Genomic DNA, 17,754 nt, shown 5'->3' on the forward strand with positions numbered 1-17,754 from the left:
CTCCTTGGAAGGAAAGTTATGACCAACCTAGATAGCATATTCAAAAGCAGAGACATTACTTTGCCAACAAAGGTCCGGCTAGTCAAGGCTATGGTTTTTCCTGTGGTCATGTATGGATGTGAGAGTTGGACTGTGAAGAAGGCTGAGTGCCGAAGAATTGATGCTTTTGACCTGTGGTGTTGGAGGAGACTCTTACGAGTCCCTTGGACTGCAAGAAATCCAACCAGTCCATTCTGAAGGAGATCAGCCCTGGGATTTCTTTGGAAAGACTGATGCTAAAGTTGAAACTCCAGTACTTTGGCCACCTCATGCAAAGAGCTGACTCACTGGAAAAGACTCTGATGCTGGGAGGGATTGGGGGCAGGAGGAGAAGGGGACGACAGAGGATGAGATGGCTGGATGGCATCACTGACTCGATGGACGTGAGTCTGAGTGAACTCCGGGAGTTGGTGATGGACAGGGAGGGCTGGCGTGCTGCGATTCATGGGGTCACAAAGAGTCGGACACGACTGAGCGACTGAACTGAACTGAACTGATGTATGTACACACACAAAAAAAATCTTATTGAATATTCAAAGTTAGCCAGACAGACCAATGATTTTAAAAATCACATATGATTAGAAAAGAAATAATATTGATAATCAAGTTTAAATCTCAGAAATCAGATGGTGCATAAACAATTGCTGATAAATCTACATTAACTTGCTTTTTGGAGTAGGCTGTTTTTTAAAATAATGTTCATCTGCTGGTCAATCTGCCGTTAAAGCCCATGGGTGCAGAGGCTTCCTCTAAACTTGACTATCCAAATACCTCCCCCATACAAGGGGATCACAAACTCATTTAGCTCTGTGCCTTAGACTTCAAAGTAAGTGATTTTCACCAAATTCTAGATCCTGGACAACTTCCCTACCTCCAAATGCATGTGCAAAATAAGTATATTCTTCCTTTTTTTTTCTTTTTACTATAATTCTAGTAGGGAATTATGTTTCTGACATAAATGCTATAGAAAGTATGCCTCTGAATTTGATCTTTGATAGAGAAACGAAAAGGGAATGACAGCACCATGATTTTCTGTTCTTTGTTCCCATAACAAACTGAAATCCCAATCAAGATTAAAATTAAATTTGTCAAAAGGCATTACTTAGCAACATTCTTTGAATATACACCCCCTACAAAAACTATTTGCAATAACAAACCACAAAGACATGTCTATGTGTGTGTCTGATTACAAGTGTATTTTATCAGATACATTTAAGCTATCCTGGAAATAATTATGAACCAAATGAATTATTAGTTGCCAAAACAAGTGGAAACTCCAGTTTCATTTGTAAAATGATGGTGATTGCGTTCACCTTAAAGAACTACTGAGAGAAGTAAACGAGACCTGTGTGCAAAGTCCTTACTATAGTGCTGGTACACATTCGGCACATAATGGGGTTAATACTGAGTGGGACCGCTACCCACACACTCTCCTGAAGAGTGACTGAGACCAGGACTTCAAATATCACTAGATGTGAGCAACCCCTGTGCGTGCATTTCTGCACTATAAATGTCTCTCAACTTTAGGAAAAAAAAAAAAATATATATATATATATAATGTAACAACTGTACACCTCCACCGGCACATTTCTAAAGCCTGTTCAGCTCAGTGTGCTGGAAATAAGGTTGTACACTTTCATCAAACCAAATATAATTCACCTCCATTCAAAAATCTGTGAGTTATCCTAGATTTTCTCTATTTTACATCGCACACGTCTTGGCTCCTAGTTCTGTTGATTCAACTTTCTAACTAAACACCATACCCATATCTCCTTATTCATATTACCACTGCCATTGGAGTAATTCAAGCTCTGATCTTTTCTTGCCTGGACTCCGCCTTTTTAATTAGCTTCTCAACTTCCACATGTGCCCCTTCAGCATAGCTTCTACACTGCCATCAAAACCTTCAAATGCAAGCCTGATCATGTTGCTCACTGGTAAAATACTTCAGTGATTCCCAATTACCTACACAATAGAGATCAAATTATTTAATATCTGGATCTCTTGGAAGATAATAAATAGCATTCTTACCTGCCAAATTGTGAAGATAATAAGAAATAGATAACTAAAGCACTCTCTTTATTACTAATGAAGCTAGATTATTTTTATTACTTTTTAAATGTTTTTATTTTATTTATTACTTTTTATTATTTTTATTACTTTATTACTAATGAAGCTTTTTCTATAATCAGAAAAACTATCCCAGCCCTAGGTATTGCTGAACAAGAGTATATTTCCCCACCTGGAGAGAGTGCTCCCTTCTAAAAACATATTTCAAGTGGAAGAATGGTTTCTCCTAGGAGTTTTACAGATTCAGGTCTTACATTTAAGTCTTTAATCCATTTTGAGTTGATTTATGTGTGTGTTTTAAGATAAGTATACAATTTCGTTCTTTTGGATGTGGCTATCCAGTTTTGCTAGCAGCATAAGTTGAAGAGATTACCCTTTGTGTCCTAGAAGACTTGTGATGTATGCCTGAGTTGATGTTGGGGCTCTATTCTGTTACATTGGTCTATATGTCTGTCTTTATGACAATGATTCCTTGAATATAACACCACACACCAAAAAACCTTTGCATAGCAAAGAATGGTGAACACATGAAAAGGCAAACTATGGGATGAGATCAAATATTTGCAAACAATATATCTAATAAAAGACTAATATCCAAAACACATGAACAACTCCTCCAACTTAACAGCAAAAAAAACAATGGAGCCAATTAAAAAAACAAAATGGATAGAGGACTCAAATAGACATTTCTCATACAAATAGGCAATGCATGTAAAGATATTCAACATCATTAATCATCAGAGAAATGCAAATCAAAATCATAATGAGATATCACCTCACACTTGTTAAGATGACTGCTAGGAAAACAAAACAACAAAAAATAAATGACAATCATTGATGAGGATGTAGAGAAATTGTACACTGTTGGTGGAAATGTAAAATGGTGCAGTCACTTTAGAAAACAGTACAGAGAGTCTCCAAAAGATTAAAAATAGTGACACCATATTATCCAGCAAAGTCAACTATGAGCATTTATCCAAAACTAATGAAACCACTAACTCAAAGATGTATCTGCATTCCTATGTTCATTACAGCACTAATCACAGTAGCCAGGATGTGGAAACAATCTATAAAGAAAATGTAGTACATATATTAAATAAAAATATATAGTATGTGTACTAGCTCTGAAGACAAGGAAGAAAATCCAGTCATATGTGGCAGAATGGATTAGTTTTGAGGATATTATGCTAAAGGAGACAAACCACTCAATGAAGGACATACTGCATGATACTACTCATGTGAGAAGTCTAAAATAGTCAGACATCTAAAAAAAGAGAGTAGAAAGGTGATTTCTTGGGCTGGGGGAGGAAGAGATGGGGAGTTGCTTTTCAGCAGGTACAAAGTTTTGGTTCCGGAAGATGAGTAAACTATATATCTGCTGTATAGCACTGATACTGTGATCGACAATGTTGTATTGTGTGCTCAAAAACTAAAGAAAATAGATCCCACGTCAAGTGTTCTTACTATAGTCAATAAAAGCTAAGTTGAAAAGAGGAAATATGATGACGATATGCCCAAACTTCCATTTAAATATTTCCTAATTTACCTCTCAGAGAGGTGGTTCCCAACCCCCTTAGAGTGGAGCGAGTGCTAAGGCCTGGTATATCATCGAGTGGGGCTCCTTTCAACTGGAAGAAAGACCAGTTATGCTCTTCCCTAACAACAAAACGGGCAGACCAAGGCCTTTGTGATTTAACCTGTAGCAGTTGCTTCTGTGGCCTCATCCTCTGACACTCCCTGCCACCCAGTTTAGGGAGGTCCTGCTATCAATTCCAAACTGTGTTTCATAGATTCTTAATTGGTTTCAACCCCTGATCCCTCCCCGCTCAAAAAAAGGAGGATAATAGAGGAAGTTCTAAGATAAAGCAATTTTGAAAAAATGCTGAACCAAACAGTGTTATGTTATTCATTGTAGGTATTTTCAGATCTTTTACTGAGCTAATGGGCATTGTGACTTTCCAAGAATGGGACAAACAATATACCTGTTTCAGATCTTCTTTCTTACAGGATGTTTCCTGAGGTGTACTTTGGAAAATGCTACTGTAGTAAAAACATCCCACTCACAGTTCGAAATGTATCTTGTTCTCTCTTGTCTCTAAACCACTGTACACGCTGTCCCACTGCTTAAATGCACCTCCTTCCCCTCCTTAATCAACTCCCCATGGACCTTTAAGATTCGATCCAAGAATCACCTCTTAAAACTTTTTCAGTTCTTAGACTTTCCTCCTTATTTTCCTACTTATGTGTTTCTTTAGACCTTCAGGCTCTCACAATTATATCACTTTTCACTCTGTGTTACTGTTGGTTTTATTTTATTTTCCATAACTGAAGATACTAAAGTTTAGAAAATATTTTATTTTTGTATCTTAGATCAAAAACTGTTAGGCATTTGATAAATCATTGTAGAAAGAAGAATGCACTTGGACTTATTTGGGTGTCAATTCCAATTTAACATGGTGCTCTGCACCAGTCATCCTGAATTGCATTCTCTTCAGCCCAGTTTCTTGTCTCTCTGGTCTTTTTATATAGTGTTTCTTCTTTCTGGAGCAGCATAAGTGAAGTCGTTCAGTCGTGTCTGACTCTTTGTGACCCCGTGGACTGTAGCCTACCAGGCTCCTCTGTCCGTGGGATTTTCCAGGCAATAGTACTGGAGTGGGTTGCCATTTCCTTCTCCAGGGGATCTTCCCGACCCAGGGATCGAACCTGGGTCTCCCGCATTGTAGACAGACGCTTTACTGTCTGAGACACCAGGGAAGTCCACTGAACTCCTTATTTATTATTCATGCCTTTTCGTCCTTCTAAATTCTCCCAAAAGGAGATAAGATGTCGATTTTTGTACAAGTCTCGAAATACAGTTTACCTCTCTCCAACATGTTATTGCTTGTTTAATTGCATATTCTATCTAAATACAGGGACCGTGTCTACCTGGCTTACGGATGCATCTCCATTGCCTGACACGGTCCTTGATACAATGTAAGTGAGCCACAAGCAGTCATTGAATGAATGAGCAATTAATTACGTGTCTCACCCAAGCTCCAGACAACACTCTGGAATTTTATGACATTTACTTCATCAATGTCCCGTGACACCGTCTGCTTTTAGGTAAGGTGATAGGGGAATATTTTACTTTTCTTTTTTCTTATTCCCAATGCTTCTGTCCATAATTTGTTACCTGCCTGCTGGCACATGACTTACAATTCAGTGCTTCCCTCCTCCACGTCATTCTGCGGTCTTTCTCTACGAATTATAGCTTAAAGGTCCCTCAGGTTAACTAGAGCATACAAAAGGCTGAGAAACTCTACAAGAGCTTCTTTGCATTGACATTAAAGTCGTAGGTCACATCATATCCAGAAAATTCATGTGGAAATGGCAGTCTGATATATTTCTTCAGCTAGCAAAACAATTACAAATAAGTAATTTTATTTCCCAAGAGACTAGTAAAGTGCTTTCCTCAGGTCACCTTCCACTATTTTATGTTGTGGTGAGTAACTAACATTTTCTATCCAATTAGAGAGACCTTCAACAAGCTGAAAAGTAAATAGCTAACCAGTCAAGTTAGAAACATGTGTGAGCATGTCACCCTAAACCACTTTTTAAACAAGCTGACCACATATAGGAAAGCTATAGAATATCCTTCTTAACAAAGGTGAAGGAAATCCTATTTCTACATCTATTCTCCTTGCATCGAGTGTTTATTGGAAATTGTTTTGATATTATTTTAGGCTAGAAAACTTAAAAGAGGTAGAACTAATAGGACACAATTTCCTGAAACCACAATGGCTTTCAGTATATAAATAAATATATTGCTTTATTTAACCTTGAGAACTTACATTTTTATTGTTTTTTCTTCTGTTTTAGAAGGGCTTCCCTGGTGGCTCAGTGGTAAAGAATCTGCCTGCAATGCAGGTTACCTGGATTCGATCCCTGGGTCAGGAAGATCCCCTGGAGGAGGGCATGGCCACCCACTGTAGTACTCTTGACTGGAGAATCCCCGCGGACAGAGGAGCTTGGTTGGCTGTAGTCCATAGGGTCGCAAAGAGTCGGACACGACTGAAGGGACTAAAATCTAGCATATGTTCATTAATGAAAATTTGGAAAACCAGAAATAATCTGAAAACTCACTATAGAAATACTAGAACCATGTAAGAGTAGAATTATGTGTAGATATTTGGAATCTGTAGAGAATAGGCAGCTTTATGAGCTTCCTTGGTGATTCAGCATAAACAATCTGCCTGCAATGCAGGAGACCAAGGTTCAGTCCGTGGGTCGGGACGATCCCCCAGAGGAAGACATAGCAATCCACTCCAGTATTCTTGCCTGGGAAATCCCATGGACACAGGAGCCTGGTGGGCTACACTATATAGGGTCTTAAAAGAGTAGGACATGACTTAGCAACTAAACAACCAACAACAAAACAGCTTTGCATGGAGGGGCTGCTGAGAGTTATCAATCTACAGACTTCTTGACAAGGAATATAGGATTAGTGCTATACAAAGTTGTGAATTAAGTAAAATTGTGGTTACCCCAGTTTTCAAAATGTCTCCTTAGTCGTCTTCTTTGGCTGAGGTTTAATAATTCTTTCCTTCCATAATTACACTCATATCATCACCCACTCATGCTGCAGCCAACTCCAGATTCTCCCCACATTGGTCCACCCTGCATATAACTTTTTCTTTTTCAACATAAAAACTTTCTACAAGGTGGGTATAGAAGGAACGTACCTTCTATAATAGAGATTATATAAGAAAAGCCCATTGCTGCTATCATATGCAATAGTAAAAAAAAATAAAATAGTAATAGTAAATAAATAGAAGCTTTTTATGTAAGATCAGAAACAGGACAAAGATGTCCACTCTCATCACTCCTATTAACAATACTGGATGTTTTAACCAGAGCAATTGGACAAAAGAGAAATAAAATGGATCCAAGTTGGAAAAGAAGTAAAGCAGTCTCTGCTGAATGTAAATCTTATGCAAAAAAAAAAAAGTCTTAAGATTTCACACACACACACACACACACACAAATGATAGAACTAATAAGCAAATTCAGCAAAGTTATAAAATACAAAATTAACCCCCCAAAATTGATTGTGTTTCTATACACTAACCGGCGAAGGCAATGGCACCCTACTCCAGTACTTTTGCCTAGAAAATCCCATGGATTGAGGAGCCTGGTAGGCTGCAGTCCATGGGGTTGCAAAGAGTCGGACACAACTGAGCAACTTCACTTTCACTTTTCACTTTCATGCATTGGAGAAGGAAATGGCAACCCACTGCAGTGTTCTTGCCTGGAGAATCCCAGGGACGGGGGAGCCTGGTGGGCTGCCGTCTATGGGGTAGCACAGAGTCGGACACGACTGAATCGACTTAGCAGCATACACTAACAAAGAACAACCTGAAAAAGAAATACAACTCTATCATTTAAAATTATATCAAAAATAATAAAATACTTGGGGATGAATTTAATCAAGGAGGTGAAAAATCCATACACTGAAAAATATTTTGAAGAAAGAAACTAAAGAAGATTCAAACAAAAGGAAAGATATCCCATGTTCACAGATCGGAAGAATTAACATTGTTAAAATATCCGTACTGTCAAGGCAATCTATAGATTTAATGCAATTCCTATTTAAATTCCCAGGACATTTATCACAGCAATAAAAAAATTTGCTCTATTATAGAAGGTATATCCCTTCTATACCCACCTCATAGAAAGTTTTTATGTTGAATTTTGTCAAATGTTTTTTCCATAATCTATTGAGATAATCATATGATTTGTATCCTTCATTTTGTTAATATGGTGGGTGGCCCTGGTGGCATAGAGAGTGAAGAATCTGTCTTTTGCCACCTGACCTGATCTGCCGGTTGCAACCTACACCAGCTGTGCCCACTCATCATGGAGAAGGTCCTCGGCCTTCTGCTCGTCGCCCGTGCAGTAGTCTATGCAGTTCCCGACCCCCGGGGAATCATAATCAACCTGGATGAGGGTGAGCTCACAGCAAGTGCTGCTACCGGGAAGACGGCCTGAGCCTGGCCGGCTGCGCACCCAAGGCCAGCAGGAACAGCGAGAGCTCCGCCTTTACGCTCTATGGGGTTGACTACAAGTGTCCCTGTGAGCGGGGCCTGACCTGCGACGTCGACAAGACCATCGTGGGCTCCATCACCAACACCAACTTTGGCGTCTGCCTTGATCTCTGACATGCCACAGAGTAAGCGAGCTCACCCGGGCTAGCACACCCCAGGACGCTCCTCCACCAGTACCAGCCCCCGGCCGGCCACCGCCTCGACTGGCACCTCCGCCTTCTAACTGGGTTCTTGGCAATTAAATCCCCTCTTGCAAACCTTCCCCAGTCACCTGGATAAAAAAAAAAAAGAATCTTCCTGCAGTACAGGAGACCCAGATTTGATCCCTGGATCAGGAAAATCCCCTGGAGAAGGAAATAGCTACTCACTCCAGCATTCTTGCCTGGAGAATTTCATGGATAGAAGAGCCTGATGGGCTACAGTCCATGGGGTTGCAAAGAATCAGACATGACTTGAGTAATTAACACTTTCACAATTTTGTTACTGTGGTACGTGTATTGATTGATTCACATGTATTAGCCATCCCTGCATCCCGGGGATAAATCTCACTTGATTGCATTGCATGATCCTTTTAGTGGGCTGTCAAATTCAGTTAGTAGTACTTTGCTGAGGATTTTTGTGGTCTGTTTTTTGTCAGAGACATTCGCTTGTAATTTTCTTTTCATTTGACGTCCATATAGTCTTGCTATAAAGTAATGCTGGATGTATAAAATGAATTTGGGGAATGTACCCTCCTCTTCCTTTTTTTGAAAGAGTTTGAGAAGTATTGGTGTTAATTTATCAGAATTCACCAGAGAAATCATCTGCCCTCGACTTTTCTTGCTGGGAGGTTTCTCATTATTGACTCAATCTCCTTACTCACTATTGCTCTATACAGATTTTTGGTTTCATCCTGATTCAGGCTTGTTAGGTTGCATGCTTATAGAATTGTATCCATTTCTATTAGGTTATCCAATTTTTTGGTGTATAATTATTCATAATAGTCACTTATGACCCATAGTGTTTGTGGTATCTGTTGCAATATCCATTGTTACATTTCTGAATTTGAGACATCTTTTTGTCTTGGTCTACCAAAAATGTTTCTTATTTGTTCATCTTTTCAAAAAAAAAAAACAACTAAACTCTTAGTTTCATATATTGTATTTTTGTCTGGTTTCTATTTCACTTATTTCTGCTCTGGCTTTTGTTAATATTTCCTCCCTTCTACTTACTTTGGGCCGAGTTTGTTATTTTTCCAGTTCCTTGAGAAGCAAAAATAGGTTATTTGAGATCTTTCCTTTTTCTTACTGAAATTATTTCTTATAAACACATCTCAGAACTGCTTTGGGGCATCCCATGAGATTTGGTATGCTGTGCTTTCATTTCTGTTTGTCTCAAGATACTTTTTATTTTCCCTTTTTATTTCTTCTATGATCTATTTGTCTTTAGTGATGTGCTTTATTTAATTAGAATTAGAACTAATTCTTTCCATTAGTTATAATTAACACACAATATTACATTAATTTCAAGTGGACAACTTAGTAACTGAATACACTTATATATTATGAAATGATCAGTACAGTATGACCAGTTATTATCCTGCAACATATAAAGTATTACAATATCATCAATTCCATTCCTGACATATACATTATGTCGCATAATGTAATAAATGATTCATTTATTTTAGATTTGAAGGTTTATACCTCTTAATCCATTCACCTATTTTCTCTGTCCCCCTACCACCCTTCTTGGGACTTCCCTGGCAGTCCAGTGGTTAAGACTCCACACTTTCAATGGAGGGAGCCCAGATTCAATCCCTGGTCAGGGAACTACAGCTCCACATGCTAAGAACCCACCTGCCCTAATACGGGCCAACTAGGGCACATCGCAGTCAATCCTAAAGGAAATCTACCCTGAATACTTATTGGAAGGACTGATGCTAAAGCTGAAGCTCCAGTTCTTTAGCCATCTGATGCAAAGAGCTGACTCATTGGAAAAGACCCTGGTGTGGGGAAAGATTGAGAGCAGAAGGTGGTGACAGAGAATGAGATGGTTGAATGGCATCATCTACTCAATGGACAAGAGTTTGCTCAAACTTCAGGAGTAGTGAAGGTCAGGGAGGTCTGATCTGCTGAAGTCAATGGGGTCACAAAGAGCATCTGAATAACAACAACCCTTCTCCTTGGCAACCACCAGTTTATTCTGTATAACTATGGGCCTGTTTCTGTTTTGTTTTGTTTGTTGTTTGATTTGGGTTTTTAGATTCCACAAATAAGTGAAATCATATGGGATTCATTTTTCTTGGTCTGATTTATTTCAATTAACCTAGTACCCTCTAAGCTTCACTGGTGGCTCAGATGGTAAAGAATCTGCCTGCAATGCAGGAGACTAGGGTTCAATTCCTGGGTGGGGAAGATCCCCTAAAGAAGGAAATGGTAGCCCATTCCAATATTCTTGCCTGGAGAATTCCATGGACAGAGGAGGCTGGCAGACTACAGTCCCTGGGGTCACAGAGTCAGACATGACTGAGTGACTAACAGTTTCAATACCCTCTAAGTCTATCCATGTCGCTGCAAATGCCTGAGTATTATTCTATTATATATATTATACAGAATAATAGAATTATATTCATTAATAGAATGGAATTATTATATTCTATACCTATGTATATGCATATTCATATACATATGTATATCACATCTTCTTTATTTTTTTGGTTTCCATTTGCTTGGAATATTTGGAGTAGTTCTTCCATACATTCACTTTAAGCCAATGTGTTCTTGAAACTGAAATGAATCTCTTATAGAGAGTGTACAGTGTGTGTGTTTTCTTTTTTTAATCTATTCACTCTATATTTTATAACTGGAGAAGTTAATCTATTTAAAATAAAGAATTATTGCTAGGTAAGGGCTTTCTGTTGTCATTTTGTTAATTGCTTTCTGATTTTTTTTTAAATTCACTTGTTTCTTTCTTGCTTGCTGTTTTGCTTGTGATTTGATGATTTTCTGTAATGACATATCTTAATTTCTTTATTGCTCCTTGGAAGAAAAGCTATGACCAACCTAGACAGCATATTAAAAAGCAGAGACATCACTTTGCCAACAAAGACCCATCTAGTCAAAGCTATGGTTTTTGTAGTAGTCATGTATGGATATGAGAATTGGACTATAAAGAAAGCTGAGCACCAAAGAATTGATGCTTTTAACCTGTGGTGTTGGAGAAGACTCTTGAGTATCCCTTGGACAGCAAGGAGTTGAAACCAGTCCATCCTGAAGGAAATCAGTCCTAAATATTCATTGTAAGGACTGATACTGAAGCTGAAGCTCCAATACTTTGGCCAACTGATGCAAAAAAGCCTATTCATTAGAAAAGACCCTGATGCTGGGAAAGATTGAAAGCAAGAGGAGAAGGGGACAATAGAAGATGAGATGGTTGGATGGCATCACCGACTCAATGGATGTGAGTTTGAGCAAATTCTGGGAGATGATGAAAGACAGGGAAGCCTGGTGTGCTGCAGTCCATGGGATCACAGAGTCTGACACAACTGAGCGGCACACAATGACAACAATCTTTTGTGTGTCTGTGTGTCTGCTATAGGTTTTTGATTTATGGTTAACATGTAGCTTGGACTTCCCTGATAGCTCAGCTGGTAAAGAATCCACGTACAATGCAGGAGACCTCCGTTCAGTTCCTGGATCGGGAAGATCCGCTGGAGAAGGGGGAGGCTACCCACTCCAGTATTCTTGGGCTTCCCTTATGGTTCAGCTGGTAAGGAATCTCCCTGCGATACAGGAGACCTGGACTCAATCCCTGAGTTGAGAAGGTCCCCTGGAGAAGGGAAAGGCTACCCACTCCAGTATTCTGGCCTGGAGAATTCCATGAACTGTATAGTCCATAGGGTCGCAAAGAGTAGGACACGACTGAGCATCTTTCACTTTAACATGAGGCTTCCATAAATTTCTGATAGTTGTAACAGCCTATTTTAAGCTGATAATGACAACTTCAATTGCATAAGGAACTGTTTTACTTCTGCTCTATTTTATTTAAGATTGACAATTTATGTCTTTTTAAATTGTATACCCATTACCAAGTTATTGTAACTATAGCTTTTTTTTAGTACTTTTGTCTTTTAAAGTTTATACTTGTATTAAAAGCAATTCACAAACTGCTATTGCATCAAAAGAGTATGTTGAATTTCACTATATACTTGCCTTTACTTTGTACTTTATTTGTTTTATTGTTACTAAATTAGCTTCATTTCAGTATGAAGAACTCCCTTTCAAATTTCTTTTAAAACAGGTCCAGTCAGGATGAATTCCATCAGCTCTTTTTAGTCTGGGAAGGCCCATGCCACGCCTCCTGCCCCGCAAGTTGTCTGCTAAGAAATCAGCTAGTAATCTTATTGATGCTTCCTTTTCTATGATCTCCCTCTCTTTTCTCTTGCTACTTTCAAAACTGTCTCTCTCTCTATTTTTTTTTTTTAAGGTTTGATTTGTCAGTGAAATCCTCTTTGGGCTAAATATCATTTTGGACCTTTCATCTGTATGCACTTGGTTGTCCATATTTGTCTCCAGATTTGGAAAATTTTCAGTCACTATCTCTTTAAATAAATGTTCTGCCTCTTTCTCCCTCTCTTCTATATCTGAAACTCCCATAATGAAGACATTAGTTCATTTGATGGTATATCATAAATGTCATAGACTAGCTCAGATATTTTTTTATTCTGCTTGTTTAAATATGATATTGACACTTTCATTTCATTCAATTTATTCTTCAGGTCTTGAACTTTTGTATTTTTTAATTATTTCTCTGTGTTGAACTTTTCATTTTACATACACATTTATTCCTGATCTCATTGAGTGGTCTGTTTGTGTTTTTTGTAACTCGCTGAGCTTCCTAAAATAGTTATTTTGAATTATTTGCCAGGTACCTGAGATTTCCTTTTTAGGGGGCTGGTTATGGAAAAATCACTGTGTGCCCTGTGTACCTTTGGGGCTCAGGTGTCTTTGGCCATTCATGCTCCTCAAAGTCTTGCACTACTGTCTCTACATTTGAAGAAGCGCTCATCTCCTCCAGTCTTTACCGACCTTTAGTGTTCATAGAGAAATGCCTTCACAAGTGAGCCTAACTAGAGATTCTGAGCCTTTCTCAAAACTTTTCTTTGAATGTACCTGCTCCACTCTACCTGCTCCTTCTGGAGAGGGGATATTTAAAGTGGCATGCCATCTCTCAATTCTGCAATGCTAGACTGGGGGTTGAGAGCCTCTCGTTTGTTTCCCTTAGGGCAGGACCCGAATTCTGAAGTATGGGCTTCTTCCGATCCCACAGAGGCAGCAAGCCTTCTGTGCATGTGTGTTAGCCCTCTGCCAAAGCTTCTTACCATTGTGCATGAGGCTGCATGGGGAATCTAAAACATGGGGAGGGGTGAGGAACACAGAGGATTAATATTAAGGGTGCTCATGTGCCAGGTGGAAGAATCACAGTTGAGGCATCCCAAGTGGCTCATGGGTAGACTTTTTGATGGAGTTCATAAAGCTTCTGCTGCCCTGTGATGAATTCTGAGAAACACTCCCTTCCCCCTCCCTCTCATTTTTATAATTTCAGTATTCGAGGTACATCAAGAAAGAAGTGAGCCTCTTTAGCAGTGTCCGAAGAGCTGGAAGGAGGGTACTCATTCACTGAGTTCTTGCATTCCTCCACGGGAGAAACTGCATGGCCCTGAGCTGTGCTGCCTTGGGAAAGGGATGATGCAGATGACGGGAAACCATTCTTCTCCCCTCTTTAACACACCCATTCTCAGATATATTATATACAGATATAGATATTGCTCTAATGGTATGCTAGAACTTCGCTACTAGAAATTTGAACTCCCAAAAAGGTACTCTCACCTGCAGACTGTTGACAAAATAAAGTTTCTGTGGGGAAATGATGGTAGAAACATCCTAAAGAAAGGTAAAAGAAGATTCCTACTCCATCATCTGGTTGATGCCACTGCTAAACATTTTGTCTACTTATTTCGGTCCCATCTGTTGACTTTCGATGTATTTAAATACAGAGAGTTTTGAATATTTTCTTCACTAATGAATAAATCTCTATGTTTAGAAAGTGTCTGGTACATTGTAAACACTCAGTAAACACTTGCTGAATGAATGAAAAAATGAATATATATGCACTCCATCTAAACTGGGTCAAAATGATATTTTTGATAGTTTTTAAGTAAATGCAAAGATACAGCCAAGACGTACTTAGAAAGAAAGTGAAAGTGAAGTCGCTGGGTCGTGTCCGGCTCTTTGCAACCCCATGGACTGTAGCCTACTAGGCTCCCCCATCCGTGGGATTTTCCAGGCAAGAGTACTGGAGTGGGCTGCCATTTCCTTCTCCAGGAGATCTTCCCAACCCAGGGATCAAACCCAGGTCTCCTGCTTTGTAGGCAGACACTTTACCCTCTGAGCTACCAGAGAAGCCCAACTATGCTGCCTTTGCGATGGTGTTTTGGGAGAACACAGACCTCTTGCTGCCAACATCACTACAACTTTTCTGCTCTTTGCCTCCCTAAAGCTTGATTGTCAAGGTTTCAGCTCTTTGATTTCTCAGGTGATTGACCAAGAAGGTCTTAACATTTCCCTCAATCTGACTAAACTTTAGACAGGTTTATTCCTGATGATAAGCCCCTGACTGTTTCTTAGAGCATTCACTTTAGAAAATTGTAACTGTAAATTCACTGCTCCTTTGAGATGTAAATCTCCTCTCTGGTGATTGACCAAGAAGGTCTTAACATTTCCCTCAATCTGACTAAACTTTAGGTAGGTTTATTCCTGATGATAAACCCCTGACCGTTTTTTAGAGCATTCACTTTAGAAAATTTTAACTGTAAATTCACTGCTCCTTTGAGATGTAAATGTAACCTCGTGCCTGTTTTACAACCCAGGAATGTCTTTCTCAAGGACCTTAAAGCCATCCCTTTGAAGTGTAATCGAGACAGATAACCTATCTCCCAGTCTCTGGAAATTGGAAGTCTAACTTCAGAAACTTCATCATAGTCAACAAGAGTGGGAAATACAGTACTTGGATGCAATCTCAAAAATGACAGAATGATCTCTGTTCTGTTCATTTCCAAGGCAAACCATTCAACATCATGGTAATCCAAGCCTATGCCCCGACCACTAATGCAGAAGAAGCTGAAGTTGTACAGTTCTATGAAGACGTACAAGACCTTCTAGAACTAATACCCAAAAACCATGTCCTTTCATTAAAGGGACTGGAAAGCAAAAGTAGGAAGTCAAGAACACCTGGAGTAACAGGCAAATTTGGCCTTGGAGTACACAGTGAAGCAGGGCAAAGACTAATAGAATTTGCCAAGACAATGCACTGGTCATAGCAAACACCTTCTTCCAACAACACAAGAGAAGACTCTACACATGGACATCACCAGATGGTCAACACCAAAATCAGATTGATTATATTCTTTGCAGGCAATGATGAAGAAGCTCTATACAGTTAGCAAAAACAAGACCAGGAGCTGACTGTGGCTCAAATCATGAAATTCTTATTGCCAAATTGAGACTTAAATTGAAGAAAGTAGGGAAAACCATTAGACCATTCAGGTATGACCTAAATCAAATCCCTTATGATTATACAGTGGAAGTGACAAATAGATTGAAGGGACTAGATCTGATAGACAGAGTGCTTGATGAACTATGGAAGAAGGTTTCTAACATTGTAAAGGAGAAAGGGATCAAGACCATCCCCAAGAAAAAGAAATGCAAAAAAGCAAAATGGCTGTCTGAGGAGGCCTTGCAAATAGCTATGAAAAGAAGAGAAGTGAAAAGCAAAGGAGAAAAGGAAAGATATACCCAATTGAATGTAGAGTTCCAAAGTATAGCAAGGAGAGATAAGAAAGCCTTCCTCAGTGATCAGTGCAAAGAAATAGAGGAAAATAATAGAATGGGAAAGACTCGAGATCTCTTCAAGAAAGTCAGAGATACCAAGGGAACATTTCATGCAAAGATGGCACAATAAAGGACAGAAATGGTATGGACCTAACAGAAGCAGAAGATATTAAGAAGAGGTGGCAAGAATACATAGAAGAATTATACAAAAAAGATCTTCACAATCCTGATAATCACGATGGTGTGATCACTCACCTAGAGCCAGACATCCTGGAATGTGAAGTCAAGCGGGCTTTAGGAAGCATCACTACGAACAAAGCTCGTGGAGGTGGTGGAATTCCAGGGGAGCTATTTCAGATCCTGAAAGGTGATGCTGTGAAAGTGCTGCACTCAATATGCCAGCAAGTTTGGAAAACTCAGCAGTGGCCACAGGACTGGAAAAGGTCAGTTTTCATTCCAATCCCAAAGAAAGGAAATGCCAAAGAATGCTCTACTACCAGACAATTGCACTCATCTCACACGCTAGTAAAGTAATGCTCAAAATTCTCCAAACCAGGCCTCAGCAATACATGAACCGTGAACTTCCAGATGTTCAAGCTGGTATTAGAAAAGGCAGAGGAACCAGAGGTCAAATTGCCAACATCTGCTGGATCATCAAAAAAGCAAGAGAGTTCCAGAAAAACATCTATTTCTGTTTTATTGACTATGCCAACGCCTTTGATTGTGTGGATCACAATAAACTGCGGAAAATTCTTAAAGAGATGGGAATACCAGACCACCTGACCTGCCTCTTGAGAAATCTGTATGCAGGTCAGGAAGCAACAGTTAGAACTGGACATGGAACAACAGTTCAGTTCAATTCAGTCACTTAGTCGTGTTCCAAATGAGAAAAGGACTACATCAAGGCTGTATATTGTCACCCTACTTATTTAACTTCCATGCAGAGTACATCATGAGAAACACTGGGCAGGATGAAGCACAAGCTGGAATCAAGATTGTAGGGAGATATATCAATAACCTCAGATATGCAGATTACACCATCCTTATTGCAGAAAGTGAAGAGAACTAAAGAGCCTCTTGATGAAAGTGAAAGAGGAAAATGAAAAAGTTGGCTGAAAGTTCAACATTCAGAAAACTAAGATCATGGCATCTGGTCCCATCACTTCACGGGAAATAGATGGGGAAGCAGTGGAAACTGTGGCAGACTTTATTTTGGGGGCCTCCAAAATCACTGCAGATGGTGACTCTAGCCATGAAATTAAAAGATGCTTACTCCTTGATAGGAAATTTATGACTAACCTAGACAGCATATTAAAAAGCGGAGACAACTTTGCCAACAAAAATCCATCTAGTCAAGGCTATGGTTTTTCCAGTAGTCATGTATGGATGTGAGAGTTTGACTATGAAGAAAGCTGAGCACTGAAGAATTGATGCTTTGAAACTGTGGTGTTGGAGAAGACTTTTGAGAGTCCCCTGGACTGCAAGGAAATCCAACCAGTCCATCCTAAATGAAATCAGTCCTGAGTGTTCATTGGAAGGACTGATGTTGAAGATGAAACTCCATCCTTTGGCCACCTGATGCAAAAAGCTGACTCATTTGAAAGACCCCCATGATGGGAAAGATTGAAGGCGGGAGAAGAAGGGGATGACTGAGGACAAGCTGGTTGGATGGCATCATCGACTCAGTGAAC

The 17,754-nt window shown here is 39.4% G+C and overlaps 1 protein-coding gene and 1 pseudogene across 1 annotated transcript in view; one reads left to right on the forward strand and one right to left on the reverse strand.

Moving 5' to 3' along the window:
- CNBD1 (cyclic nucleotide binding domain containing 1) overlaps nt 1-17,754 on the reverse strand; it is a 531,230-nt gene that overhangs the window by 305,675 nt on the left and 207,801 nt on the right. The window lies entirely within an intron of this gene.
- On the forward strand, nt 8,005-8,321 carry LOC105004511 (annotated as a pseudogene).

This window comes from Bison bison, unplaced genomic scaffold, assembly GCF_000754665.1.
Source record: "Bison bison bison isolate TAMUID 2011002044 unplaced genomic scaffold, Bison_UMD1.0 scf7180017858048, whole genome shotgun sequence".
NCBI classification, from domain to species: Eukaryota; Metazoa; Chordata; class Mammalia; order Artiodactyla; family Bovidae; genus Bison; species Bison bison.